At 51.9% G+C, this 23,579-nt stretch overlaps 39 non-coding genes across 39 annotated transcripts; 10 read left to right on the top strand and 29 right to left on the bottom strand.

The window, feature by feature from the left end:
• Positions 1-258: 258 nt before the first annotated feature.
• Positions 259-330, top strand: Trnag-ucc (transfer RNA glycine (anticodon UCC)). Its single transcript has one exon. It is a non-coding gene; the product is annotated as a tRNA-Gly (tRNA).
• Positions 331-595: 265 nt separating this feature from the next.
• Trnas-aga (transfer RNA serine (anticodon AGA)) lies at positions 596-677 on the bottom strand. The gene has a single exon. It is a non-coding gene; the product is annotated as a tRNA-Ser (tRNA).
• A 140-nt stretch (positions 678-817) lies between these two features.
• On the bottom strand, positions 818-890 carry Trnak-uuu (transfer RNA lysine (anticodon UUU)). Its single transcript has one exon. It is a non-coding gene; the product is annotated as a tRNA-Lys (tRNA).
• An 831-nt stretch (positions 891-1,721) lies between these two features.
• On the bottom strand, positions 1,722-1,794 carry Trnam-cau (transfer RNA methionine (anticodon CAU)). The gene has a single exon. It is a non-coding gene; the product is annotated as a tRNA-Met (tRNA).
• Positions 1,795-2,768: 974 nt separating this feature from the next.
• On the top strand, positions 2,769-2,840 carry Trnag-ucc (transfer RNA glycine (anticodon UCC)). The gene has a single exon. It is a non-coding gene; the product is annotated as a tRNA-Gly (tRNA).
• A 265-nt stretch (positions 2,841-3,105) lies between these two features.
• Positions 3,106-3,187, bottom strand: Trnas-aga (transfer RNA serine (anticodon AGA)). Its single transcript has one exon. It is a non-coding gene; the product is annotated as a tRNA-Ser (tRNA).
• A 140-nt stretch (positions 3,188-3,327) lies between these two features.
• Trnak-uuu (transfer RNA lysine (anticodon UUU)) lies at positions 3,328-3,400 on the bottom strand. The gene has a single exon. It is a non-coding gene; the product is annotated as a tRNA-Lys (tRNA).
• Positions 3,401-4,232: 832 nt separating this feature from the next.
• Positions 4,233-4,305, bottom strand: Trnam-cau (transfer RNA methionine (anticodon CAU)). Its single transcript has one exon. It is a non-coding gene; the product is annotated as a tRNA-Met (tRNA).
• A 974-nt stretch (positions 4,306-5,279) lies between these two features.
• Positions 5,280-5,351, top strand: Trnag-ucc (transfer RNA glycine (anticodon UCC)). The gene has a single exon. It is a non-coding gene; the product is annotated as a tRNA-Gly (tRNA).
• Positions 5,352-5,616: 265 nt separating this feature from the next.
• Trnas-aga (transfer RNA serine (anticodon AGA)) lies at positions 5,617-5,698 on the bottom strand. The gene has a single exon. It is a non-coding gene; the product is annotated as a tRNA-Ser (tRNA).
• Positions 5,699-5,838: 140 nt separating this feature from the next.
• Trnak-uuu (transfer RNA lysine (anticodon UUU)) lies at positions 5,839-5,911 on the bottom strand. Its single transcript has one exon. It is a non-coding gene; the product is annotated as a tRNA-Lys (tRNA).
• An 832-nt stretch (positions 5,912-6,743) lies between these two features.
• Positions 6,744-6,816, bottom strand: Trnam-cau (transfer RNA methionine (anticodon CAU)). The gene has a single exon. It is a non-coding gene; the product is annotated as a tRNA-Met (tRNA).
• A 974-nt stretch (positions 6,817-7,790) lies between these two features.
• Positions 7,791-7,862, top strand: Trnag-ucc (transfer RNA glycine (anticodon UCC)). The gene has a single exon. It is a non-coding gene; the product is annotated as a tRNA-Gly (tRNA).
• A 265-nt stretch (positions 7,863-8,127) lies between these two features.
• On the bottom strand, positions 8,128-8,209 carry Trnas-aga (transfer RNA serine (anticodon AGA)). The gene has a single exon. It is a non-coding gene; the product is annotated as a tRNA-Ser (tRNA).
• Positions 8,210-8,349: 140 nt separating this feature from the next.
• On the bottom strand, positions 8,350-8,422 carry Trnak-uuu (transfer RNA lysine (anticodon UUU)). The gene has a single exon. It is a non-coding gene; the product is annotated as a tRNA-Lys (tRNA).
• An 832-nt stretch (positions 8,423-9,254) lies between these two features.
• Positions 9,255-9,327, bottom strand: Trnam-cau (transfer RNA methionine (anticodon CAU)). Its single transcript has one exon. It is a non-coding gene; the product is annotated as a tRNA-Met (tRNA).
• A 974-nt stretch (positions 9,328-10,301) lies between these two features.
• On the top strand, positions 10,302-10,373 carry Trnag-ucc (transfer RNA glycine (anticodon UCC)). The gene has a single exon. It is a non-coding gene; the product is annotated as a tRNA-Gly (tRNA).
• Positions 10,374-10,638: 265 nt separating this feature from the next.
• Positions 10,639-10,720, bottom strand: Trnas-aga (transfer RNA serine (anticodon AGA)). The gene has a single exon. It is a non-coding gene; the product is annotated as a tRNA-Ser (tRNA).
• Positions 10,721-10,860: 140 nt separating this feature from the next.
• Trnak-uuu (transfer RNA lysine (anticodon UUU)) lies at positions 10,861-10,933 on the bottom strand. The gene has a single exon. It is a non-coding gene; the product is annotated as a tRNA-Lys (tRNA).
• An 832-nt stretch (positions 10,934-11,765) lies between these two features.
• On the bottom strand, positions 11,766-11,838 carry Trnam-cau (transfer RNA methionine (anticodon CAU)). Its single transcript has one exon. It is a non-coding gene; the product is annotated as a tRNA-Met (tRNA).
• A 974-nt stretch (positions 11,839-12,812) lies between these two features.
• On the top strand, positions 12,813-12,884 carry Trnag-ucc (transfer RNA glycine (anticodon UCC)). Its single transcript has one exon. It is a non-coding gene; the product is annotated as a tRNA-Gly (tRNA).
• A 265-nt stretch (positions 12,885-13,149) lies between these two features.
• On the bottom strand, positions 13,150-13,231 carry Trnas-aga (transfer RNA serine (anticodon AGA)). Its single transcript has one exon. It is a non-coding gene; the product is annotated as a tRNA-Ser (tRNA).
• A 140-nt stretch (positions 13,232-13,371) lies between these two features.
• On the bottom strand, positions 13,372-13,444 carry Trnak-uuu (transfer RNA lysine (anticodon UUU)). Its single transcript has one exon. It is a non-coding gene; the product is annotated as a tRNA-Lys (tRNA).
• An 832-nt stretch (positions 13,445-14,276) lies between these two features.
• Trnam-cau (transfer RNA methionine (anticodon CAU)) lies at positions 14,277-14,349 on the bottom strand. The gene has a single exon. It is a non-coding gene; the product is annotated as a tRNA-Met (tRNA).
• Positions 14,350-15,323: 974 nt separating this feature from the next.
• On the top strand, positions 15,324-15,395 carry Trnag-ucc (transfer RNA glycine (anticodon UCC)). The gene has a single exon. It is a non-coding gene; the product is annotated as a tRNA-Gly (tRNA).
• A 265-nt stretch (positions 15,396-15,660) lies between these two features.
• Positions 15,661-15,742, bottom strand: Trnas-aga (transfer RNA serine (anticodon AGA)). Its single transcript has one exon. It is a non-coding gene; the product is annotated as a tRNA-Ser (tRNA).
• Positions 15,743-15,882: 140 nt separating this feature from the next.
• On the bottom strand, positions 15,883-15,955 carry Trnak-uuu (transfer RNA lysine (anticodon UUU)). The gene has a single exon. It is a non-coding gene; the product is annotated as a tRNA-Lys (tRNA).
• Positions 15,956-16,787: 832 nt separating this feature from the next.
• On the bottom strand, positions 16,788-16,860 carry Trnam-cau (transfer RNA methionine (anticodon CAU)). Its single transcript has one exon. It is a non-coding gene; the product is annotated as a tRNA-Met (tRNA).
• Positions 16,861-17,834: 974 nt separating this feature from the next.
• Positions 17,835-17,906, top strand: Trnag-ucc (transfer RNA glycine (anticodon UCC)). Its single transcript has one exon. It is a non-coding gene; the product is annotated as a tRNA-Gly (tRNA).
• Positions 17,907-18,171: 265 nt separating this feature from the next.
• Positions 18,172-18,253, bottom strand: Trnas-aga (transfer RNA serine (anticodon AGA)). The gene has a single exon. It is a non-coding gene; the product is annotated as a tRNA-Ser (tRNA).
• A 140-nt stretch (positions 18,254-18,393) lies between these two features.
• Positions 18,394-18,466, bottom strand: Trnak-uuu (transfer RNA lysine (anticodon UUU)). Its single transcript has one exon. It is a non-coding gene; the product is annotated as a tRNA-Lys (tRNA).
• An 829-nt stretch (positions 18,467-19,295) lies between these two features.
• On the bottom strand, positions 19,296-19,368 carry Trnam-cau (transfer RNA methionine (anticodon CAU)). Its single transcript has one exon. It is a non-coding gene; the product is annotated as a tRNA-Met (tRNA).
• A 974-nt stretch (positions 19,369-20,342) lies between these two features.
• Trnag-ucc (transfer RNA glycine (anticodon UCC)) lies at positions 20,343-20,414 on the top strand. Its single transcript has one exon. It is a non-coding gene; the product is annotated as a tRNA-Gly (tRNA).
• A 265-nt stretch (positions 20,415-20,679) lies between these two features.
• Positions 20,680-20,761, bottom strand: Trnas-aga (transfer RNA serine (anticodon AGA)). The gene has a single exon. It is a non-coding gene; the product is annotated as a tRNA-Ser (tRNA).
• Positions 20,762-20,901: 140 nt separating this feature from the next.
• Positions 20,902-20,974, bottom strand: Trnak-uuu (transfer RNA lysine (anticodon UUU)). Its single transcript has one exon. It is a non-coding gene; the product is annotated as a tRNA-Lys (tRNA).
• An 831-nt stretch (positions 20,975-21,805) lies between these two features.
• Positions 21,806-21,878, bottom strand: Trnam-cau (transfer RNA methionine (anticodon CAU)). The gene has a single exon. It is a non-coding gene; the product is annotated as a tRNA-Met (tRNA).
• A 974-nt stretch (positions 21,879-22,852) lies between these two features.
• On the top strand, positions 22,853-22,924 carry Trnag-ucc (transfer RNA glycine (anticodon UCC)). The gene has a single exon. It is a non-coding gene; the product is annotated as a tRNA-Gly (tRNA).
• A 265-nt stretch (positions 22,925-23,189) lies between these two features.
• Trnas-aga (transfer RNA serine (anticodon AGA)) lies at positions 23,190-23,271 on the bottom strand. Its single transcript has one exon. It is a non-coding gene; the product is annotated as a tRNA-Ser (tRNA).
• A 140-nt stretch (positions 23,272-23,411) lies between these two features.
• Positions 23,412-23,484, bottom strand: Trnak-uuu (transfer RNA lysine (anticodon UUU)). Its single transcript has one exon. It is a non-coding gene; the product is annotated as a tRNA-Lys (tRNA).
• Between the last annotated feature and the right edge of the window lie 95 nt (positions 23,485-23,579).

A 23,579-nucleotide genomic window follows, 5' to 3' on the forward strand; every position in this document is an offset into this window, starting at 1 on the left:
GGATGAAACCGAAAAAAGTGCTACACACGCGGAGTCCTCCACTACACTGCCTTAAGACGACCACTCATCACTATAGTGTGAGTAACCTTGCGGCTGCGGCGACTAGTCTCGCCCAAAGACGCAGCGTGCGTGGAGGCGCTACCCGAATGCGTGTGGATGCACCCTCCTAGCTCGTAAAGCGCCTACAGCTACTATCACCGTGGGCCGCTGCTGGCGGGCGGGAAGCCGACACAGCGCGGCGTCGCGAGGAGCGGCTGTGCGGTGGTGGTGTAATGGTGAGCATAGTTGCCTTCCAAGCAGTTGATCCGGGTTCGATTCCCGGCCACCGCAAGTAACGCTAGTTTTTTCGTATATAGTATGTGAGCCGCGTGCTGTTAAATTAACGTTTTTGTCGTCGTTACTCCACGCAGACCATCCTGTAGTATGTCCCGACTTGTCCCGACTTTGCTCGGCTGACGCGAAAGCTGACGCTTGGAATTCGCCCTTATCAAAAGGACAGGCACTATAAACGGCTGTGAGAGGCGAGGTACCAAAACGACAGGCAAACTGCGAAATTTTCTGCTCCTTCTTCTTAAACAAAAAAAGAAAAAACGGACGCAGTCGGTAGGACTCGAACCTACGCTCCCAGAGGGAATCTGATTTCTAGTCAGACGCCTTAACCACTCGGCCACGACTGCTCGTAACTGAAGAGTCCCTCGAATCGTGAAAAATCAAACCCGTCTGCGCAGAATTTTGACAGGAAACGAACTCCGTGCACTGATTACGGCAGGGCTACCATCGCTACGAGACGAGCCATTACGGAAACGTTAAAAATCTTCGCCCGGACAGGGACTCGAACCCTGGACCCTTAGGTTAAAAGCCTAATGCTCTACCGACTGAGCTATCCGGGCTCACGCTTCTTGCGGATGGAGCGGCTGCAAGCAACGTGAATAACTGGAACGCGTGTGTAGGCGTACTACGGTAATATCTGGCTTCTGGCGCAACTGGCGACTTCACCGACTTCCCACTGACGCTGGTAGCAGCCCAACAGCTGACCAGCGCCTCCTCTCCCTTTACCCCGGTGCTGACAGTAATTGCATCATGTGCCTGTTTTCCCCGATTACATTCGGTTGAAGCTCCGCAAGGAGGGCGAAAAACGAACGTTGGAAGGCCAAAACATGGAGCGTTGGGTGCGTAAAAACTTCCGTTCCGGTACCGGGAATCGAACCCGGGCCTCCTGGGTGAAAGCCAGGTATCCTAGCCACTTTTTTTTTTTTTTTTAAATCTCATTTTGTTCGTTTTCGTTCGTTGTATCTGCTCTGGGAGGACGTCGAAAGACACCCGTTCCAGTTCGTTGTTGATCCATTAACTCAGTTTTTTTTAATTACAGAGGGCAGCTAACCCTCTGACCGAGCGCGCTGAGCTACCGTGCCGGCGCCACTAGACCACACCGGATTTGCGCTATGACGTGAGGTTCACTCCGTTTCCTCTCGTATTTCGTGCTGAACCTGGACTCACTGCTGTTCTCTGTTTGCCAGCATATTTGCGCACAGCTCGAAATTGACTATTCGTTATTTTACTCATAACAGGTTAAGAGAAAGATCAAAGTTGTACGTTGTCATAATTGGAAATAAACATTTTGACGCTGAGCGTAGACTCCTTGTGGATAACGAATGACAATTAAGTTCGTTCCCTAGCAACAGCAACACCGTTAATTCAGCCGTGATGTACAGCAAATTAAATGCCCCGGGTGAGGATCGAACTCACGACCTTAAGATTATGAGACTTACGCGCTACCTACTGCGCTACCGAGGCACGTTGCGAGCAACGTTCCAGGAAACTTGGTAAGTCTCGCATATTAGAGATAGAGAGTTTGCGCGCTCTGAAGAATCTGTTGTGTTGCTACACGTGCTTTCCCGACTTGCTAGATTAAACTGCTGCCGCAGCTTTTTCAACGGAACGCAGCACTGCCTGAGGTTACAGTCCATCGCCCTTGCGGCGCCTGAACACAGCGGCCTGTTGGGCCAGGCCGACGTTACAGCTCAGAAATAGCACGCGACCGTCCAAGTACGGTCTCTTGCGTGCTGCGTGTTTGGTTCTTCTCACAGCGAATCCTGCTATACATTCCTGAGGCTGACGGAGCTCAAGCGAGGAATCGGTGCGGCAGCATTATAGCGATAACAGCAGAACGATACATCGGCCGGGAATCGAACCCGGGCCGCCCGCGTGCTAAGCGAGCATTCTACCACTTTTTTTTTCTTCTCATTTCGTTCGTTGCATTTGTTGGGGGCGGACGTCCGATGACGCCCGTTCAAGTTCATCGTTGACTCAGTCTTTTATTACAGAGGGCAGATAACTGTCAGACCGAACACGCTGAGTTATCGTGCCGGCAAACCTTAAGATTATGAGACTTACGCGCTGCTTACTGCACTACTGAGGCACATGCCACTGAACCACCGATGCTCGACAAGCTGCCCGTGCTTCCCGAGCAGTTTTCTGCAGGGAAAGTGGGATTGCCACCCAGCGACGTCGGATGAAACCGAAAAAAGTGCTACACACGCGGAGTCCTCCACTACACTGCCTTAAAACGACCACTCATCACTATCGTGTGAGTAACCTTGCGGCTGCGGCGACTAGTCTCGCCCAAAGACGCAGCGTGCGTGGAGGCGCTACCCGAATGCGTGTGGATGCACCCTCCTAGCTCGTAAAGCGCCTACAGCTACTATCACCGTGGGCCGCTGCTGGCGGGCGGGAAGCCGACACAGCGCGGCGTCGCGAGGAGCGGCTGTGCGGTGGTGGTGTAATGGTGAGCATAGTTGCCTTCCAAGCAGTTGATCCGGGTTCGATTCCCGGCCACCGCAAGTAACGCTAGTTTTTTCGTATATAGTATGTGAGCCGCGTGCTGTTAAATTAACGTTTTTGTCGTCGTTACTCCACGCAGACCATCCTGTAGTATGTCCCGACTTGTCCCGACTTTGCTCGGCTGACGCGAAAGCTGACGCTTGGAATTCGCCCTTATCAAAAGGACAGGCACTATAAACGGCTGTGAGAGGCGAGGTACCAAAACGACAGGCAAACTGCGAAATTTTCTGCTCCTTCTTCTTAAACAAAAAAAGAAAAAACGGACGCAGTCGGTAGGACTCGAACCTACGCTCCCAGAGGGAATCTGATTTCTAGTCAGACGCCTTAACCACTCGGCCACGACTGCTCGTAACTGAAGAGTCCCTCGAATCGTGAAAAATCAAACCCGTCTGCGCAGAATTTTGACAGGAAACGAACTCCGTGCACTGATTACGGCAGGGCTACCATCGCTACGAGACGAGCCATTACGGAAACGTTAAAAATCTTCGCCCGGACAGGGACTCGAACCCTGGACCCTTAGGTTAAAAGCCTAATGCTCTACCGACTGAGCTATCCGGGCTCACGCTTCTTGCGGATGGAGCGGCTGCAAGCAACGTGAATAACTGGAACGCGTGTGTAGGCGTACTACGGTAATATCTGGCTTCTGGCGCAACTGGCGACTTCACCGACTTCCCACTGACGCTGGTAGCAGCCCAACAGCTGACCAGCGCCTCCTCTCCCTTTACCCCGGTGCTGACAGTAATTGCATCATGTGCCTGTTTTCCCCGATTACATTCGGTTGAAGCTCCGCAAGGAGGGCGAAAAACGAACGTTGGAAGGCCAAAACATGGAGCGTTGGGTGCGTAAAAACTTCCGTTCCGGTACCGGGAATCGAACCCGGGCCTCCTGGGTGAAAGCCAGGTATCCTAGCCACTTTTTTTTTTTTTTTTTAAATCTCATTTTGTTCGTTTTCGTTCGTTGTATCTGCTCTGGGAGGACGTCGAAAGACACCCGTTCCAGTTCGTTGTTGATCCATTAACTCAGTTTTTTTTAATTACAGAGGGCAGCTAACCCTCTGACCGAGCGCGCTGAGCTACCGTGCCGGCGCCACTAGACCACACCGGATTTGCGCTATGACGTGAGGTTCACTCCGTTTCCTCTCGTATTTCGTGCTGAACCTGGACTCACTGCTGTTCTCTGTTTGCCAGCATATTTGCGCACAGCTCGAAATTGACTATTCGTTATTTTACTCATAACAGGTTAAGAGAAAGATCAAAGTTGTACGTTGTCATAATTGGAAATAAACATTTTGACGCTGAGCGTAGACTCCTTGTGGATAACGAATGACAATTAAGTTCGTTCCCTAGCAACAGCAACACCGTTAATTCAGCCGTGATGTACAGCAAATTAAATGCCCCGGGTGAGGATCGAACTCACGACCTTAAGATTATGAGACTTACGCGCTACCTACTGCGCTACCGAGGCACGTTGCGAGCAACGTTCCAGGAAACTTGGTAAGTCTCGCATATTAGAGATAGAGAGTTTGCGCGCTCTGAAGAATCTGTTGTGTTGCTACACGTGCTTTCCCGACTTGCTAGATTAAACTGCTGCCGCAGCTTTTTCAACGGAACGCAGCACTGCCTGAGGTTACAGTCCATCGCCCTTGCGGCGCCTGAACACAGCGGCCTGTTGGGCCAGGCCGACGTTACAGCTCAGAAATAGCACGCGACCGTCCAAGTACGGTCTCTTGCGTGCTGCGTGTTTGGTTCTTCTCACAGCGAATCCTGCTATACATTCCTGAGGCTGACGGAGCTCAAGCGAGGAATCGGTGCGGCAGCATTATAGCGATAACAGCAGAACGATACATCGGCCGGGAATCGAACCCGGGCCGCCCGCGTGCTAAGCGAGCATTCTACCACTTTTTTTTTCTTCTCATTTCGTTCGTTGCATTTGTTGGGGGCGGACGTCCGATGACGCCCGTTCAAGTTCATCGTTGACTCAGTCTTTTATTACAGAGGGCAGATAACTGTCAGACCGAACACGCTGAGTTATCGTGCCGGCAAACCTTAAGATTATGAGACTTACGCGCTGCTTACTGCACTACTGAGGCACATGCCACTGAACCACCGATGCTCGACAAGCTGCCCGTGCTTCCCGAGCAGTTTTCTGCAGGGAAAGTGGGATTGCCACCCAGCGACGTCGGATGAAACCGAAAAAAGTGCTACACACGCGGAGTCCTCCACTACACTGCCTTAAAACGACCACTCATCACTATCGTGTGAGTAACCTTGCGGCTGCGGCGACTAGTCTCGCCCAAAGACGCAGCGTGCGTGGAGGCGCTACCCGAATGCGTGTGGATGCACCCTCCTAGCTCGTAAAGCGCCTACAGCTACTATCACCGTGGGCCGCTGCTGGCGGGCGGGAAGCCGACACAGCGCGGCGTCGCGAGGAGCGGCTGTGCGGTGGTGGTGTAATGGTGAGCATAGTTGCCTTCCAAGCAGTTGATCCGGGTTCGATTCCCGGCCACCGCAAGTAACGCTAGTTTTTTCGTATATAGTATGTGAGCCGCGTGCTGTTAAATTAACGTTTTTGTCGTCGTTACTCCACGCAGACCATCCTGTAGTATGTCCCGACTTGTCCCGACTTTGCTCGGCTGACGCGAAAGCTGACGCTTGGAATTCGCCCTTATCAAAAGGACAGGCACTATAAACGGCTGTGAGAGGCGAGGTACCAAAACGACAGGCAAACTGCGAAATTTTCTGCTCCTTCTTCTTAAACAAAAAAAGAAAAAACGGACGCAGTCGGTAGGACTCGAACCTACGCTCCCAGAGGGAATCTGATTTCTAGTCAGACGCCTTAACCACTCGGCCACGACTGCTCGTAACTGAAGAGTCCCTCGAATCGTGAAAAATCAAACCCGTCTGCGCAGAATTTTGACAGGAAACGAACTCCGTGCACTGATTACGGCAGGGCTACCATCGCTACGAGACGAGCCATTACGGAAACGTTAAAAATCTTCGCCCGGACAGGGACTCGAACCCTGGACCCTTAGGTTAAAAGCCTAATGCTCTACCGACTGAGCTATCCGGGCTCACGCTTCTTGCGGATGGAGCGGCTGCAAGCAACGTGAATAACTGGAACGCGTGTGTAGGCGTACTACGGTAATATCTGGCTTCTGGCGCAACTGGCGACTTCACCGACTTCCCACTGACGCTGGTAGCAGCCCAACAGCTGACCAGCGCCTCCTCTCCCTTTACCCCGGTGCTGACAGTAATTGCATCATGTGCCTGTTTTCCCCGATTACATTCGGTTGAAGCTCCGCAAGGAGGGCGAAAAACGAACGTTGGAAGGCCAAAACATGGAGCGTTGGGTGCGTAAAAACTTCCGTTCCGGTACCGGGAATCGAACCCGGGCCTCCTGGGTGAAAGCCAGGTATCCTAGCCACTTTTTTTTTTTTTTTTTAAATCTCATTTTGTTCGTTTTCGTTCGTTGTATCTGCTCTGGGAGGACGTCGAAAGACACCCGTTCCAGTTCGTTGTTGATCCATTAACTCAGTTTTTTTTAATTACAGAGGGCAGCTAACCCTCTGACCGAGCGCGCTGAGCTACCGTGCCGGCGCCACTAGACCACACCGGATTTGCGCTATGACGTGAGGTTCACTCCGTTTCCTCTCGTATTTCGTGCTGAACCTGGACTCACTGCTGTTCTCTGTTTGCCAGCATATTTGCGCACAGCTCGAAATTGACTATTCGTTATTTTACTCATAACAGGTTAAGAGAAAGATCAAAGTTGTACGTTGTCATAATTGGAAATAAACATTTTGACGCTGAGCGTAGACTCCTTGTGGATAACGAATGACAATTAAGTTCGTTCCCTAGCAACAGCAACACCGTTAATTCAGCCGTGATGTACAGCAAATTAAATGCCCCGGGTGAGGATCGAACTCACGACCTTAAGATTATGAGACTTACGCGCTACCTACTGCGCTACCGAGGCACGTTGCGAGCAACGTTCCAGGAAACTTGGTAAGTCTCGCATATTAGAGATAGAGAGTTTGCGCGCTCTGAAGAATCTGTTGTGTTGCTACACGTGCTTTCCCGACTTGCTAGATTAAACTGCTGCCGCAGCTTTTTCAACGGAACGCAGCACTGCCTGAGGTTACAGTCCATCGCCCTTGCGGCGCCTGAACACAGCGGCCTGTTGGGCCAGGCCGACGTTACAGCTCAGAAATAGCACGCGACCGTCCAAGTACGGTCTCTTGCGTGCTGCGTGTTTGGTTCTTCTCACAGCGAATCCTGCTATACATTCCTGAGGCTGACGGAGCTCAAGCGAGGAATCGGTGCGGCAGCATTATAGCGATAACAGCAGAACGATACATCGGCCGGGAATCGAACCCGGGCCGCCCGCGTGCTAAGCGAGCATTCTACCACTTTTTTTTTCTTCTCATTTCGTTCGTTGCATTTGTTGGGGGCGGACGTCCGATGACGCCCGTTCAAGTTCATCGTTGACTCAGTCTTTTATTACAGAGGGCAGATAACTGTCAGACCGAACACGCTGAGTTATCGTGCCGGCAAACCTTAAGATTATGAGACTTACGCGCTGCTTACTGCACTACTGAGGCACATGCCACTGAACCACCGATGCTCGACAAGCTGCCCGTGCTTCCCGAGCAGTTTTCTGCAGGGAAAGTGGGATTGCCACCCAGCGACGTCGGATGAAACCGAAAAAAGTGCTACACACGCGGAGTCCTCCACTACACTGCCTTAAAACGACCACTCATCACTATCGTGTGAGTAACCTTGCGGCTGCGGCGACTAGTCTCGCCCAAAGACGCAGCGTGCGTGGAGGCGCTACCCGAATGCGTGTGGATGCACCCTCCTAGCTCGTAAAGCGCCTACAGCTACTATCACCGTGGGCCGCTGCTGGCGGGCGGGAAGCCGACACAGCGCGGCGTCGCGAGGAGCGGCTGTGCGGTGGTGGTGTAATGGTGAGCATAGTTGCCTTCCAAGCAGTTGATCCGGGTTCGATTCCCGGCCACCGCAAGTAACGCTAGTTTTTTCGTATATAGTATGTGAGCCGCGTGCTGTTAAATTAACGTTTTTGTCGTCGTTACTCCACGCAGACCATCCTGTAGTATGTCCCGACTTGTCCCGACTTTGCTCGGCTGACGCGAAAGCTGACGCTTGGAATTCGCCCTTATCAAAAGGACAGGCACTATAAACGGCTGTGAGAGGCGAGGTACCAAAACGACAGGCAAACTGCGAAATTTTCTGCTCCTTCTTCTTAAACAAAAAAAGAAAAAACGGACGCAGTCGGTAGGACTCGAACCTACGCTCCCAGAGGGAATCTGATTTCTAGTCAGACGCCTTAACCACTCGGCCACGACTGCTCGTAACTGAAGAGTCCCTCGAATCGTGAAAAATCAAACCCGTCTGCGCAGAATTTTGACAGGAAACGAACTCCGTGCACTGATTACGGCAGGGCTACCATCGCTACGAGACGAGCCATTACGGAAACGTTAAAAATCTTCGCCCGGACAGGGACTCGAACCCTGGACCCTTAGGTTAAAAGCCTAATGCTCTACCGACTGAGCTATCCGGGCTCACGCTTCTTGCGGATGGAGCGGCTGCAAGCAACGTGAATAACTGGAACGCGTGTGTAGGCGTACTACGGTAATATCTGGCTTCTGGCGCAACTGGCGACTTCACCGACTTCCCACTGACGCTGGTAGCAGCCCAACAGCTGACCAGCGCCTCCTCTCCCTTTACCCCGGTGCTGACAGTAATTGCATCATGTGCCTGTTTTCCCCGATTACATTCGGTTGAAGCTCCGCAAGGAGGGCGAAAAACGAACGTTGGAAGGCCAAAACATGGAGCGTTGGGTGCGTAAAAACTTCCGTTCCGGTACCGGGAATCGAACCCGGGCCTCCTGGGTGAAAGCCAGGTATCCTAGCCACTTTTTTTTTTTTTTTTTAAATCTCATTTTGTTCGTTTTCGTTCGTTGTATCTGCTCTGGGAGGACGTCGAAAGACACCCGTTCCAGTTCGTTGTTGATCCATTAACTCAGTTTTTTTTAATTACAGAGGGCAGCTAACCCTCTGACCGAGCGCGCTGAGCTACCGTGCCGGCGCCACTAGACCACACCGGATTTGCGCTATGACGTGAGGTTCACTCCGTTTCCTCTCGTATTTCGTGCTGAACCTGGACTCACTGCTGTTCTCTGTTTGCCAGCATATTTGCGCACAGCTCGAAATTGACTATTCGTTATTTTACTCATAACAGGTTAAGAGAAAGATCAAAGTTGTACGTTGTCATAATTGGAAATAAACATTTTGACGCTGAGCGTAGACTCCTTGTGGATAACGAATGACAATTAAGTTCGTTCCCTAGCAACAGCAACACCGTTAATTCAGCCGTGATGTACAGCAAATTAAATGCCCCGGGTGAGGATCGAACTCACGACCTTAAGATTATGAGACTTACGCGCTACCTACTGCGCTACCGAGGCACGTTGCGAGCAACGTTCCAGGAAACTTGGTAAGTCTCGCATATTAGAGATAGAGAGTTTGCGCGCTCTGAAGAATCTGTTGTGTTGCTACACGTGCTTTCCCGACTTGCTAGATTAAACTGCTGCCGCAGCTTTTTCAACGGAACGCAGCACTGCCTGAGGTTACAGTCCATCGCCCTTGCGGCGCCTGAACACAGCGGCCTGTTGGGCCAGGCCGACGTTACAGCTCAGAAATAGCACGCGACCGTCCAAGTACGGTCTCTTGCGTGCTGCGTGTTTGGTTCTTCTCACAGCGAATCCTGCTATACATTCCTGAGGCTGACGGAGCTCAAGCGAGGAATCGGTGCGGCAGCATTATAGCGATAACAGCAGAACGATACATCGGCCGGGAATCGAACCCGGGCCGCCCGCGTGCTAAGCGAGCATTCTACCACTTTTTTTTTCTTCTCATTTCGTTCGTTGCATTTGTTGGGGGCGGACGTCCGATGACGCCCGTTCAAGTTCATCGTTGACTCAGTCTTTTATTACAGAGGGCAGATAACTGTCAGACCGAACACGCTGAGTTATCGTGCCGGCAAACCTTAAGATTATGAGACTTACGCGCTGCTTACTGCACTACTGAGGCACATGCCACTGAACCACCGATGCTCGACAAGCTGCCCGTGCTTCCCGAGCAGTTTTCTGCAGGGAAAGTGGGATTGCCACCCAGCGACGTCGGATGAAACCGAAAAAAGTGCTACACACGCGGAGTCCTCCACTACACTGCCTTAAAACGACCACTCATCACTATCGTGTGAGTAACCTTGCGGCTGCGGCGACTAGTCTCGCCCAAAGACGCAGCGTGCGTGGAGGCGCTACCCGAATGCGTGTGGATGCACCCTCCTAGCTCGTAAAGCGCCTACAGCTACTATCACCGTGGGCCGCTGCTGGCGGGCGGGAAGCCGACACAGCGCGGCGTCGCGAGGAGCGGCTGTGCGGTGGTGGTGTAATGGTGAGCATAGTTGCCTTCCAAGCAGTTGATCCGGGTTCGATTCCCGGCCACCGCAAGTAACGCTAGTTTTTTCGTATATAGTATGTGAGCCGCGTGCTGTTAAATTAACGTTTTTGTCGTCGTTACTCCACGCAGACCATCCTGTAGTATGTCCCGACTTGTCCCGACTTTGCTCGGCTGACGCGAAAGCTGACGCTTGGAATTCGCCCTTATCAAAAGGACAGGCACTATAAACGGCTGTGAGAGGCGAGGTACCAAAACGACAGGCAAACTGCGAAATTTTCTGCTCCTTCTTCTTAAACAAAAAAAGAAAAAACGGACGCAGTCGGTAGGACTCGAACCTACGCTCCCAGAGGGAATCTGATTTCTAGTCAGACGCCTTAACCACTCGGCCACGACTGCTCGTAACTGAAAAGTCCCTCGAATCGTGAAAAATCAAACCCGTCTGCGCAGAATTTTGACAGGAAACGAACTCCGTGCACTGATTACGGCAGGGCTACCATCGCTACGAGACGAGCCATTACGGAAACGTTAAAAATCTTCGCCCGGACAGGGACTCGAACCCTGGACCCTTAGGTTAAAAGCCTAATGCTCTACCGACTGAGCTATCCGGGCTCACGCTTCTTGCGGATGGAGCGGCTGCAAGCAACGTGAATAACTGGAACGCGTGTGTAGGCGTACTACGGTAATATCTGGCTTCTGGCGCAACTGGCGACTTCACCGACTTCCCACTGACGCTGGTAGCAGCCCAACAGCTGACCAGCGCCTCCTCTCCCTTTACCCCGGTGCTGACAGTAATTGCATCATGTGCCTGTTTTCCCCGATTACATTCGGTTGAAGCTCCGCAAGGAGGGCGAAAAACGAACGTTGGAAGGCCAAAACATGGAGCGTTGGGTGCGTAAAAACTTCCGTTCCGGTACCGGGAATCGAACCCGGGCCTCCTGGGTGAAAGCCAGGTATCCTAGCCACTTTTTTTTTTTTTTTTTAAATCTCATTTTGTTCGTTTTCGTTCGTTGTATCTGCTCTGGGAGGACGTCGAAAGACACCCGTTCCAGTTCGTTGTTGATCCATTAACTCAGTTTTTTTTAATTACAGAGGGCAGCTAACCCTCTGACCGAGCGCGCTGAGCTACCGTGCCGGCGCCACTAGACCACACCGGATTTGCGCTATGACGTGAGGTTCACTCCGTTTCCTCTCGTATTTCGTGCTGAACCTGGACTCACTGCTGTTCTCTGTTTGCCAGCATATTTGCGCACAGCTCGAAATTGACTATTCGTTATTTTACTCATAACAGGTTAAGAGAAAGATCAAAGTTGTACGTTGTCATAATTGGAAATAAACATTTTGACGCTGAGCGTAGACTCCTTGTGGATAACGAATGACAATTAAGTTCGTTCCCTAGCAACAGCAACACCGTTAATTCAGCCGTGATGTACAGCAAATTAAATGCCCCGGGTGAGGATCGAACTCACGACCTTAAGATTATGAGACTTACGCGCTACCTACTGCGCTACCGAGGAACGTTGCGAGCAACGTTCCAGGAAACTTGGTAAGTCTCGCATATTAGAGATAGAGAGTTTGCGCGCTCTGAAGAATCTGTTGTGTTGCTACACGTGCTTTCCCGACTTGCTAGATTAAACTGCTGCCGCAGCTTTTTCAACGGAACGCAGCACTGCCTGAGGTTACAGTCCATCGCCCTTGCGGCGCCTGAACACAGCGGCCTGTTGGGCCAGGCCGACGTTACAGCTCAGAAATAGCACGCGACCGTCCAAGTACGGTCTCTTGCGTGCTGCGTGTTTGGTTCTTCTCACAGCGAATCCTGCTATACATTCCTGAGGCTGACGGAGCTCAAGCGAGGAATCGGTGCGGCAGCATTATAGCGATAACAGCAGAACGATACATCGGCCGGGAATCGAACCCGGGCCGCCCGCGTGCTAAGCGAGCATTCTACCACTTTTTTTTTCTTCTCATTTCGTTCGTTGCATTTGTTGGGGGCGGACGTCCGATGACGCCCGTTCAAGTTCATCGTTGACTCAGTCTTTTATTACAGAGGGCAGATAACTGTCAGACCGAACACGCTGAGTTATCGTGCCGGCAAACCTTAAGATTATGAGACTTACGCGCTGCTTACTGCACTACTGAGGCACATGCCACTGAACCACCGATGCTCGACAAGCTGCCCGTGCTTCCCGAGCAGTTTTCTGCAGGGAAAGTGGGATTGCCACCCAGCGACGTCGGATGAAACCGAAAAAAGTGCTACACACGCGGAGTCCTCCACTACACTGCCTTAAGACGACCACTCATCACTATAGTGTGAGTAACCTTGCGGCTGCGGCGACTAGTCTCGCCCAAAGACGCAGCGTGCGTGGAGGCGCTACCCGAATGCGTGTGGATGCACCCTCCTAGCTCGTAAAGCGCCTACAGCTACTATCACCGTGGGCCGCTGCTGGCGGGCGGGAAGCCGACACAGCGCGGCGTCGCGAGGAGCGGCTGTGCGGTGGTGGTGTAATGGTGAGCATAGTTGCCTTCCAAGCAGTTGATCCGGGTTCGATTCCCGGCCACCGCAAGTAACGCTAGTTTTTTCGTATATAGTATGTGAGCCGCGTGCTGTTAAATTAACGTTTTTGTCGTCGTTACTCCACGCAGACCATCCTGTAGTATGTCCCGACTTGTCCCGACTTTGCTCGGCTGACGCGAAAGCTGACGCTTGGAATTCGCCCTTATCAAAAGGACAGGCACTATAAACGGCTGTGAGAGGCGAGGTACCAAAACGACAGGCAAACTGCGAAATTTTCTGCTCCTTCTTCTTAAACAAAAAAAGAAAAAACGGACGCAGTCGGTAGGACTCGAACCTACGCTCCCAGAGGGAATCTGATTTCTAGTCAGACGCCTTAACCACTCGGCCACGACTGCTCGTAACTGAAGAGTCCCTCGAATCGTGAAAAATCAAACCCGTCTGCGCAGAATTTTGACAGGAAACGAACTCCGTGCACTGATTACGGCAGGGCTACCATCGCTACGAGACGAGCCATTACGGAAACGTTAAAAATCTTCGCCCGGACAGGGACTCGAACCCTGGACCCTTAGGTTAAAAGCCTAATGCTCTACCGACTGAGCTATCCGGGCTCACGCTTCTTGCGGATGGAGCGGCTGCAAGCAACGTGAATAACTGGAACGCGTGTGTAGGCGTACTACGGTAATATCTGGCTTCTGGCGCAACTGGCGACTTCACCGACTTCCCACTGACGCTGGTAGCAGCCCAACAGCTGACCAGCGCCTCCTCTCCCTTTACCCCGGTGCTGACAGTAATTGCATCATGTGCCTGTTTTCCCCGATTACATTCGGTTGAAGCTCCGCAAGGAGGGCGAAAAACGAACGTTGGAAGGCCAAAACATGGAGCGTTGGGTGCGTAAAAACTTCCGTTCCGGTACCGGGAATCGAACCCGGGCCTCCTGGGTGAAAGCCAGGTATCCTAGCCACTTTTTTTTTTTTTTTTTAAATCTCATTTTGTTCGTTTTCGTTCGTTGTATCTGCTCTGGGAGGACGTCGAAAGACACCCGTTCCAGTTCGTTGTTGATCCATTAACTCAGTTTTTTTTAATTACAGAGGGCAGCTAACCCTCTGACCGAGCGCGCTGAGCTACCGTGCCGGCGCCACTAGACCACACCGGATTTGCGCTATGACGTGAGGTTCACTCCGTTTCCTCTCGTATTTCGTGCTGAACCTGGACTCACTGCTGTTCTCTGTTTGCCAGCATATTTGCGCACAGCTCGAAATTGACTATTCGTTATTTTACTCATAACAGGTTAAGAGAAAGATCAAAGTTGTACGTTGTCATAATTGGAAATAAACATTTTGACGCTGAGCGTAGACTCCTTGTGGATAACGAATGACAATTAAGTTCGTTCCCTAGCAACAGCAACACCGTTAATTCAGCCGTGATGTACAGCAAATTAAATGCCCCGGGTGAGGATCGAACTCACGACCTTAAGATTATGAGACTTACGCGCTACCTACTGCGCTACCGAGGAACGTTGCGAGCAACGTTCCAGGAAACTTGGTAAGTCTCGCATATTAGAGATAGAGAGTTTGCGCGCTCTGAAGAATCTGTTGTGTTGCTACACGTGCTTTCCCGACTTGCTAGATTAAACTGCTGCCGCAGCTTTTTCAACGGAACGCAGCACTGCCTGAGGTTACAGTCCATCGCCCTTGCGGCGCCTGAACACAGCGGCCTGTTGGGCCAGGCCGACGTTACAGCTCAGAAATAGCACGCGACCGTCCAAGTACGGTCTCTTGCGTGCTGCGTGTTTGGTTCTTCTCACAGCGAATCCTGCTATACATTCCTGAGGCTGACGGAGCTCAAGCGAGGAATCGGTGCGGCAGCATTATAGCGATAACAGCAGAACGATACATCGGCCGGGAATCGAACCCGGGCCGCCCGCGTGCTAAGCGAGCATTCTACCACTTTTTTTTTCTTCTCATTTCGTTCGTTGCATTTGTTGGGGGCGGACGTCCGATGACGCCCGTTCAAGTTCATCGTTGACTCAGTCTTTTATTACAGAGGGCAGATAACTGTCAGACCGAACACGCTGAGTTATCGTGCCGGCAAACCTTAAGATTATGAGACTTACGCGCTGCTTACTGCACTACTGAGGCACATGCCACTGAACCACCGATGCTCGACAAGCTGCCCGTGCTTCCCGAGCAGTTTTCTGCAGGGAAAGTGGGATTGCCACCCAGCGACGTCGGATGAAACCGAAAAAAGTGCTACACACGCGGAGTCCTCCACTACACTGCCTTAAGACGACCACTCATCACTATAGTGTGAGTAACCTTGCGGCTGCGGCGACTAGTCTCGCCCAAAGACGCAGCGTGCGTGGAGGCGCTACCCGAATGCGTGTGGATGCACCCTCCTAGCTCGTAAAGCGCCTACAGCTACTATCACCGTGGGCCGCTGCTGGCGGGCGGGAAGCCGACACAGCGCGGCGTCGCGAGGAGCGGCTGTGCGGTGGTGGTGTAATGGTGAGCATAGTTGCCTTCCAAGCAGTTGATCCGGGTTCGATTCCCGGCCACCGCAAGTAACGCTAGTTTTTTCGTATATAGTATGTGAGCCGCGTGCTGTTAAATTAACGTTTTTGTCGTCGTTACTCCACGCAGACCATCCTGTAGTATGTCCCGACTTGTCCCGACTTTGCTCGGCTGACGCGAAAGCTGACGCTTGGAATTCGCCCTTATCAAAAGGACAGGCACTATAAACGGCTGTGAGAGGCGAGGTACCAAAACGACAGGCAAACTGCGAAATTTTCTGCTCCTTCTTCTTAAACAAAAAAAGAAAAAACGGACGCAGTCGGTAGGACTCGAACCTACGCTCCCAGAGGGAATCTGATTTCTAGTCAGACGCCTTAACCACTCGGCCACGACTGCTCGTAACTGAAGAGTCCCTCGAATCGTGAAAAATCAAACCCGTCTGCGCAGAATTTTGACAGGAAACGAACTCCGTGCACTGATTACGGCAGGGCTACCATCGCTACGAGACGAGCCATTACGGAAACGTTAAAAATCTTCGCCCGGACAGGGACTCGAACCCTGGACCCTTAGGTTAAAAGCCTAATGCTCTACCGACTGAGCTATCCGGGCTCACGCTTCTTGCGGATGGAGCGGCTGCAAGCAACGTGAATAACTGGAACGCGTGTGTAGGCGTACTACGGTAATATCTGGCTTCTGGCGCAACTGGCGACTTCACCGACTTCCCACTGACGCTGGTAGCAGCCCAACAGCTGACCAGCGCCTCCTCTCCCTTTACCCCGGTGCTGACAGTAATTGCATCATGTGCCTGTTTTCCCCGATTACATTCGGTTGAAGCTCCGCAAGGAGGGCGAAAAACGAACGTTGGAAGGCCAAAACATGGAGCGTTGGGTGCGTAAAAACTTCCGTTCCGGTACCGGGAATCGAACCCGGGCCTCCTGGGTGAAAGCCAGGTATCCTAGCCACTTTTTTTTTTTTTTTTTAAATCTCATTTTGTTCGTTTTCGTTCGTTGTATCTGCTCTGGGAGGACGTCGAAAGACACCCGTTCCAGTTCGTTGTTGATCCATTAACTCAGTTTTTTTTAATTACAGAGGGCAGCTAACCCTCTGACCGAGCGCGCTGAGCTACCGTGCCGGCGCCACTAGACCACACCGGATTTGCGCTATGACGTGAGGTTCACTCCGTTTCCTCTCGTATTTCGTGCTGAACCTGGACTCACTGCTGTTCTCTGTTTGCCAGCATATTTGCGCACAGCTCGAAATTGACTATTCGTTATTTTACTCATAACAGGTTAAGAGAAAGATCAAAGTTGTACGTTGTCATAATTGGAAATAAACATTTTGACGCTGAGCGTAGACTCCTTGTGGATAACGAATGACAATTAAGTTCGTTCCCTAGCAACAGCAACACCGTTAATTCAGCCGTGATGTACAGCAAATTAAATGCCCCGGGTGAGGATCGAACTCACGACCTTAAGATTATGAGACTTACGCGCTACCTACTGCGCTACCGAGGCACGTTGCGAGCAACGTTCCAGGAAACTTGGTAAGTCTCGCATATTAGAGATAGAGAGTTTGCGCGCTCTGAAGAATCTGTTGTGTTGCTACACGTGCTTTCCCGACTTGCTAGATTAAACTGCTGCCGCAGCTTTTTCAACGGAACGCAGCACTGCCTGAGGTTACAGTCCATCGCCCTTGCGGCGCCTGAACACAGCGGCCTGTTGGGCCAGGCCGACGTTACAGCTCAGAAATAGCACGCGACCGTCCAAGTACGGTCTCTTGCGTGCTGCGTGTTTGGTTCTTCTCACAGCGAATCCTGCTATACATTCCTGAGGCTGACGGAGCTCAAGCGAGGAATCGGTGCGGCAGCATTATAGCGATAACAGCAGAACGATACATCGGCCGGGAATCGAACCCGGGCCGCCCGCGTGCTAAGCGAGCATTCTACCACTTTTTTTTTCTTCTCATTTCGTTCGTTGCATTTGTTGGGGGCGGACGTCCGATGACGCCCGTTCAAGTTCATCGTTGACTCAGTCTTTTATTACAGAGGGCAGATAACTGTCAGACCGAACACGCTGAGTTATCGTGCCGGCAAACCTTAAGATTATGAGACTTACGCGCTGCTTACTGCACTACTGAGGCACATGCCACTGAACCACCGATGCTCGACAAGCTGCCCGTGCTTCCCGAGCAGTTTTCTGCAGGGAAAGTGGGATTGCCACCCAGCGACGTCGGATGAAACCGAAAAAAGTGCTACACACGCGGAGTCCTCCACTACACTGCCTTAAAACGACCACTCATCACTATCGTGTGAGTAACCTTGCGGCTGCGGCGACTAGTCTCGCCCAAAGACGCAGCGTGCGTGGAGGCGCTACCCGAATGCGTGTGGATGCACCCTCCTAGCTCGTAAAGCGCCTACAGCTACTATCACCGTGGGCCGCTGCTGGCGGGCGGGAAGCCGACACAGCGCGGCGTCGCGAGGAGCGGCTGTGCGGTGGTGGTGTAATGGTGAGCATAGTTGCCTTCCAAGCAGTTGATCCGGGTTCGATTCCCGGCCACCGCAAGTAACGCTAGTTTTTTCGTATATAGTATGTGAGCCGCGTGCTGTTAAATTAACGTTTTTGTCGTCGTTACTCCACGCAGACCATCCTGTAGTATGTCCCGACTTGTCCCGACTTTGCTCGGCTGACGCGAAAGCTGACGCTTGGAATTCGCCCTTATCAAAAGGACAGGCACTATAAACGGCTGTGAGAGGCGAGGTACCAAAACGACAGGCAAACTGCGAAATTTTCTGCTCCTTCTTCTTAAACAAAAAAAGAAAAAACGGACGCAGTCGGTAGGACTCGAACCTACGCTCCCAGAGGGAATCTGATTTCTAGTCAGACGCCTTAACCACTCGGCCACGACTGCTCGTAACTGAAAAGTCCCTCGAATCGTGAAAAATCAAACCCGTCTGCGCAGAATTTTGACAGGAAACGAACTCCGTGCACTGATTACGGCAGGGCTACCATCGCTACGAGACGAGCCATTACGGAAACGTTAAAAATCTTCGCCCGGACAGGGACTCGAACCCTGGACCCTTAGGTTAAAAGCCTAATGCTCTACCGACTGAGCTATCCGGGCTCACGCTTCTTGCGGATGGAGCGGCTGCAAGCAACGTGAATAACTGGAACGCGTGTGTAGGCGTACTACGGTAATATCTGGCTTCTGGCGCAACTGGCGACTTCACCGACTTCCCACTGACGCTGGTAGTAGCCCAACAGCTGACCAGCGCCTCCTCTCCCTTTACCCCGGTGCTGACAGTAATTGCATCATGTGCCTGTTTTCCCCGATTACATTCGGTTGAAGCTCCGCAAGGAGGGCGAAAAACGAACGTTGGAAGGCCAAAACATGGAGCGTTGGGTGCGTAAAAACTTCCGTTCCGGTACCGGGAATCGAACCCGGGCCTCCTGGGTGAAAGCCAGGTATCCTAGCCACTTTTTTTTTTTTTTAAATCTCATTTTGTTCGTTTTCGTTCGTTGTATCTGCTCTGGGAGGACGTCGAAAGACACCCGTTCCAGTTCGTTGTTGATCCATTAACTCAGTTTTTTTTAATTACAGAGGGCAGCTAACCCTCTGACCGAGCGCGCTGAGCTACCGTGCCGGCGCCACTAGACCACACCGGATTTGCGCTATGACGTGAGGTTCACTCCGTTTCCTCTCGTATTTCGTGCTGAACCTGGACTCACTGCTGTTCTCTGTTTGCCAGCATATTTGCGCACAGCTCGAAATTGACTATTCGTTATTTTACTCATAACAGGTTAAGAGAAAGATCAAAGTTGTACGTTGTCATAATTGGAAATAAACATTTTGACGCTGAGCGTAGACTCCTTGTGGATAACGAATGACAATTAAGTTCGTTCCCTAGCAACAGCAACACCGTTAATTCAGCCGTGATGTACAGCAAATTAAATGCCCCGGGTGAGGATCGAACTCACGACCTTAAGATTATGAGACTTACGCGCTACCTACTGCGCTACCGAGGCACGTTGCGAGCAACGTTCCAGGAAACTTGGTAAGTCTCGCATATTAGAGATAGAGAGTTTGCGCGCTCTGAAGAATCTGTTGTGTTGCTACACGTGCTTTCCCGACTTGCTAGATTAAACTGCTGCCGCAGCTTTTTCAACGGAACGCAGCACTGCCTGAGGTTACAGTCCATCGCCCTTGCGGCGCCTGAACACAGCGGCCTGTTGGGCCAGGCCGACGTTACAGCTCAGAAATAGCACGCGACCGTCCAAGTACGGTCTCTTGCGTGCTGCGTGTTTGGTTCTTCTCACAGCGAATCCTGCTATACATTCCTGAGGCTGACGGAGCTCAAGCGAGGAATCGGTGCGGCAGCATTATAGCGATAACAGCAGAACGATACATCGGCCGGGAATCGAACCCGGGCCGCCCGCGTGCTAAGCGAGCATTCTACCACTTTTTTTTTCTTCTCATTTCGTTCGTTGCATTTGTTGGGGGCGGACGTCCGATGACGCCCGTTCAAGTTCATCGTTGACTCAGTCTTTTATTACAGAGGGCAGATAACTGTCAGACCGAACACGCTGAGTTATCGTGCCGGCAAACCTTAAGATTATGAGACTTACGCGCTGCTTACTGCACTACTGAGGCACATGCCACTGAACCACCGATGCTCGACAAGCTGCCCGTGCTTCCCGAGCAGTTTTCTGCAGGGAAAGTGGGATTGCCACCCAGCGACGTCGGATGAAACCGAAAAAAGTGCTACACACGCGGAGTCCTCCACTACACTGCCTTAAGACGACCACTCATCACTATAGTGTGAGTAACCTTGCGGCTGCGGCGACTAGTCTCGCCCAAAGACGCAGCGTGCGTGGAGGCGCTACCCGAATGCGTGTGGATGCACCCTCCTAGCTCGTAAAGCGCCTACAGCTACTATCACCGTGGGCCGCTGCTGGCGGGCGGGAAGCCGACACAGCGCGGCGTCGCGAGGAGCGGCTGTGCGGTGGTGGTGTAATGGTGAGCATAGTTGCCTTCCAAGCAGTTGATCCGGGTTCGATTCCCGGCCACCGCAAGTAACGCTAGTTTTTTCGTATATAGTATGTGAGCCGCGTGCTGTTAAATTAACGTTTTTGTCGTCGTTACTCCACGCAGACCATCCTGTAGTATGTCCCGACTTGTCCCGACTTTGCTCGGCTGACGCGAAAGCTGACGCTTGGAATTCGCCCTTATCAAAAGGACAGGCACTATAAACGGCTGTGAGAGGCGAGGTACCAAAACGACAGGCAAACTGCGAAATTTTCTGCTCCTTCTTCTTAAACAAAAAAAGAAAAAACGGACGCAGTCGGTAGGACTCGAACCTACGCTCCCAGAGGGAATCTGATTTCTAGTCAGACGCCTTAACCACTCGGCCACGACTGCTCGTAACTGAAGAGTCCCTCGAATCGTGAAAAATCAAACCCGTCTGCGCAGAATTTTGACAGGAAACGAACTCCGTGCACTGATTACGGCAGGGCTACCATCGCTACGAGACGAGCCATTACGGAAACGTTAAAAATCTTCGCCCGGACAGGGACTCGAACCCTGGACCCTTAGGTTAAAAGCCTAATGCTCTACCGACTGAGCTATCCGGGCTCACGCTTCTTGCGGATGGAGCGGCTGCAAGCAACGTGAATAACTGGAACGCGTGTGTAGGCGTACTACGGTAATATCTGGCTTCTGGCGCAACTGGCGACTTCACCGACTTCCCACTGACGCTGGTAGCAGCCCAACAGCTGACCAGCGCCTCCTCTCCCTTTACCCCGGTGCTGACAGTAATTGCATCATGTGCCTGTTTTCCCCGATTACATTCGGTTGAAGCTCCGCAAGGAGGGCGAAAAACGAACGTTGGAAGGCCAAAACATGGAGCGTTGGGTGCGTAAAAACTTCCGTTCCGGTACCGGGAATCGAACCCGGGCCTCCTGGGTGAAAGCCAGGTATCCTAGCCACTTTTTTTTTTTTTTTTAAATCTCATTTTGTTCGTTTTCGTTCGTTGTATCTGCTCTGGGAGGACGTCGAAAGACACCCGTTCCAGTTCGTTGTTGATCCATTAACTCAGTTTTTTTTAATTACAGAGGGCAGCTAACCCTCTGACCGAGCGCGCTGAGCTACCGTGCCGGCGCCACTAGACCACACCGGATTTGCGCTATGACGTGAGGTTCACTCCGTTTCCTCTCGTATTTCGTGCTGAACCTGGACTCACTGCTGTTCTCTGTTTGCCAGCATATTTGCGCACAGCTCGAAATTGACTATTCGTTATTTTACTCATAACAGGTTAAGAGAAAGATCAAAGTTGTACGTTGTCATAATTGGAAATAAACATTTTGACGCTGAGCGTAGACTCCTTGTGGATAACGAATGACAATTAAGTTCGTTCCCTAGCAACAGCAACACCGTTAATTCAGCCGTGATGTACAGCAAATTAAATGCCCCGGGTGAGGATCGAACTCACGACCTTAAGATTATGAGACTTACGCGCTACCTACTGCGCTACCGAGGCACGTTGCGAGCAACGTTCCAGGAAACTTGGTAAGTCTCGCATATTAGAGATAGAGAGTTTGCGCGCTCTGAAGAATCTGTTGTGTTGCTACACGTGCTTTCCCGACTTGCTAGATTAAACTGCTGCCGCAGCTTTTTCAACGGAACGCAGCACTGCCTGAGGTTACAGTCCATCGCCCTTGCGGCGCCTGAACACAGCGGCCTGTTGGGCCAGGCCGACGTTACAGCTCAGAAATAGCACGCGACCGTCCAAGTACGGTCTCTTGCGTGCTGCGTGTTTGGTTCTTCTCACAGCGAATCCTGCTATACATTCCTGAGGCTGACGGAGCTCAAGCGAGGAATCGGTGCGGCAGCATTATAGCGATAACAGCAGAACGATACATCGGCCGGGAATCGAACCCGGGCCGCCCGCGTGCTAAGCGAGCATTCTACCACTTTTTTTTTCTTCTCATTTCGTTCGTTGCATTTGTTGGGGGCGGACGTCCGATGACGCCCGTTCAAGTTCATCGTTGACTCAGTCTTTTATTACAGAGGGCAGATAACTGTCAGACCGAACACGCTGAGTTATCGTGCCGGCAAACCTTAAGATTATGAGACTTACGCGCTGCTTACTGCACTACTGAGGCACATGCCACTGAACCACCGATGCTCGACAAGCTGCCCGTGCTTCCCGAGCAGTTTTCTGCAGGGAAAGTGGGATTGCCACCCAGCGACGTCGGATGAAACCGAAAAAAGTGCTACACACGCGGAGTCCTCCACTACACTGCCTTAAAACGACCACTCATCACTATCGTGTGAGTAACCTTGCGGCTGCGGCGACTAGTCTCGCCCAAAGACGCAGCGTGCGTGGAGGCGCTACCCGAATGCGTGTGGATGCACCCTCCTAGCTCGTAAAGCGCCTACAGCTACTATCACCGTGGGCCGCTGCTGGCGGGCGGGAAGCCGACACAGCGCGGCGTCGCGAGGAGCGGCTGTGCGGTGGTGGTGTAATGGTGAGCATAGTTGCCTTCCAAGCAGTTGATCCGGGTTCGATTCCCGGCCACCGCAAGTAACGCTAGTTTTTTCGTATATAGTATGTGAGCCGCGTGCTGTTAAATTAACGTTTTTGTCGTCGTTACTCCACGCAGACCATCCTGTAGTATGTCCCGACTTGTCCCGACTTTGCTCGGCTGACGCGAAAGCTGACGCTTGGAATTCGCCCTTATCAAAAGGACAGGCACTATAAACGGCTGTGAGAGGCGAGGTACCAAAACGACAGGCAAACTGCGAAATTTTCTGCTCCTTCTTCTTAAACAAAAAAAGAAAAAACGGACGCAGTCGGTAGGACTCGAACCTACGCTCCCAGAGGGAATCTGATTTCTAGTCAGACGCCTTAACCACTCGGCCACGACTGCTCGTAACTGAAAAGTCCCTCGAATCGTGAAAAATCAAACCCGTCTGCGCAGAATTTTGACAGGAAACGAACTCCGTGCACTGATTACGGCAGGGCTACCATCGCTACGAGACGAGCCATTACGGAAACGTTAAAAATCTTCGCCCGGACAGGGACTCGAACCCTGGACCCTTAGGTTAAAAGCCTAATGCTCTACCGACTGAGCTATCCGGGCTCACGCTTCTTGCGGATGGAGCGGCTGCAAGCAACGTGAATAACTGGAACGCGTGTGTAGGCGTACTACGGTAATATCTGGCTTCTGGCGCAACT

Source organism: Schistocerca nitens, unplaced genomic scaffold, assembly GCF_023898315.1.
Source record: "Schistocerca nitens isolate TAMUIC-IGC-003100 unplaced genomic scaffold, iqSchNite1.1 HiC_scaffold_377, whole genome shotgun sequence".
NCBI classification, from domain to species: domain Eukaryota; kingdom Metazoa; phylum Arthropoda; class Insecta; order Orthoptera; family Acrididae; genus Schistocerca; species Schistocerca nitens.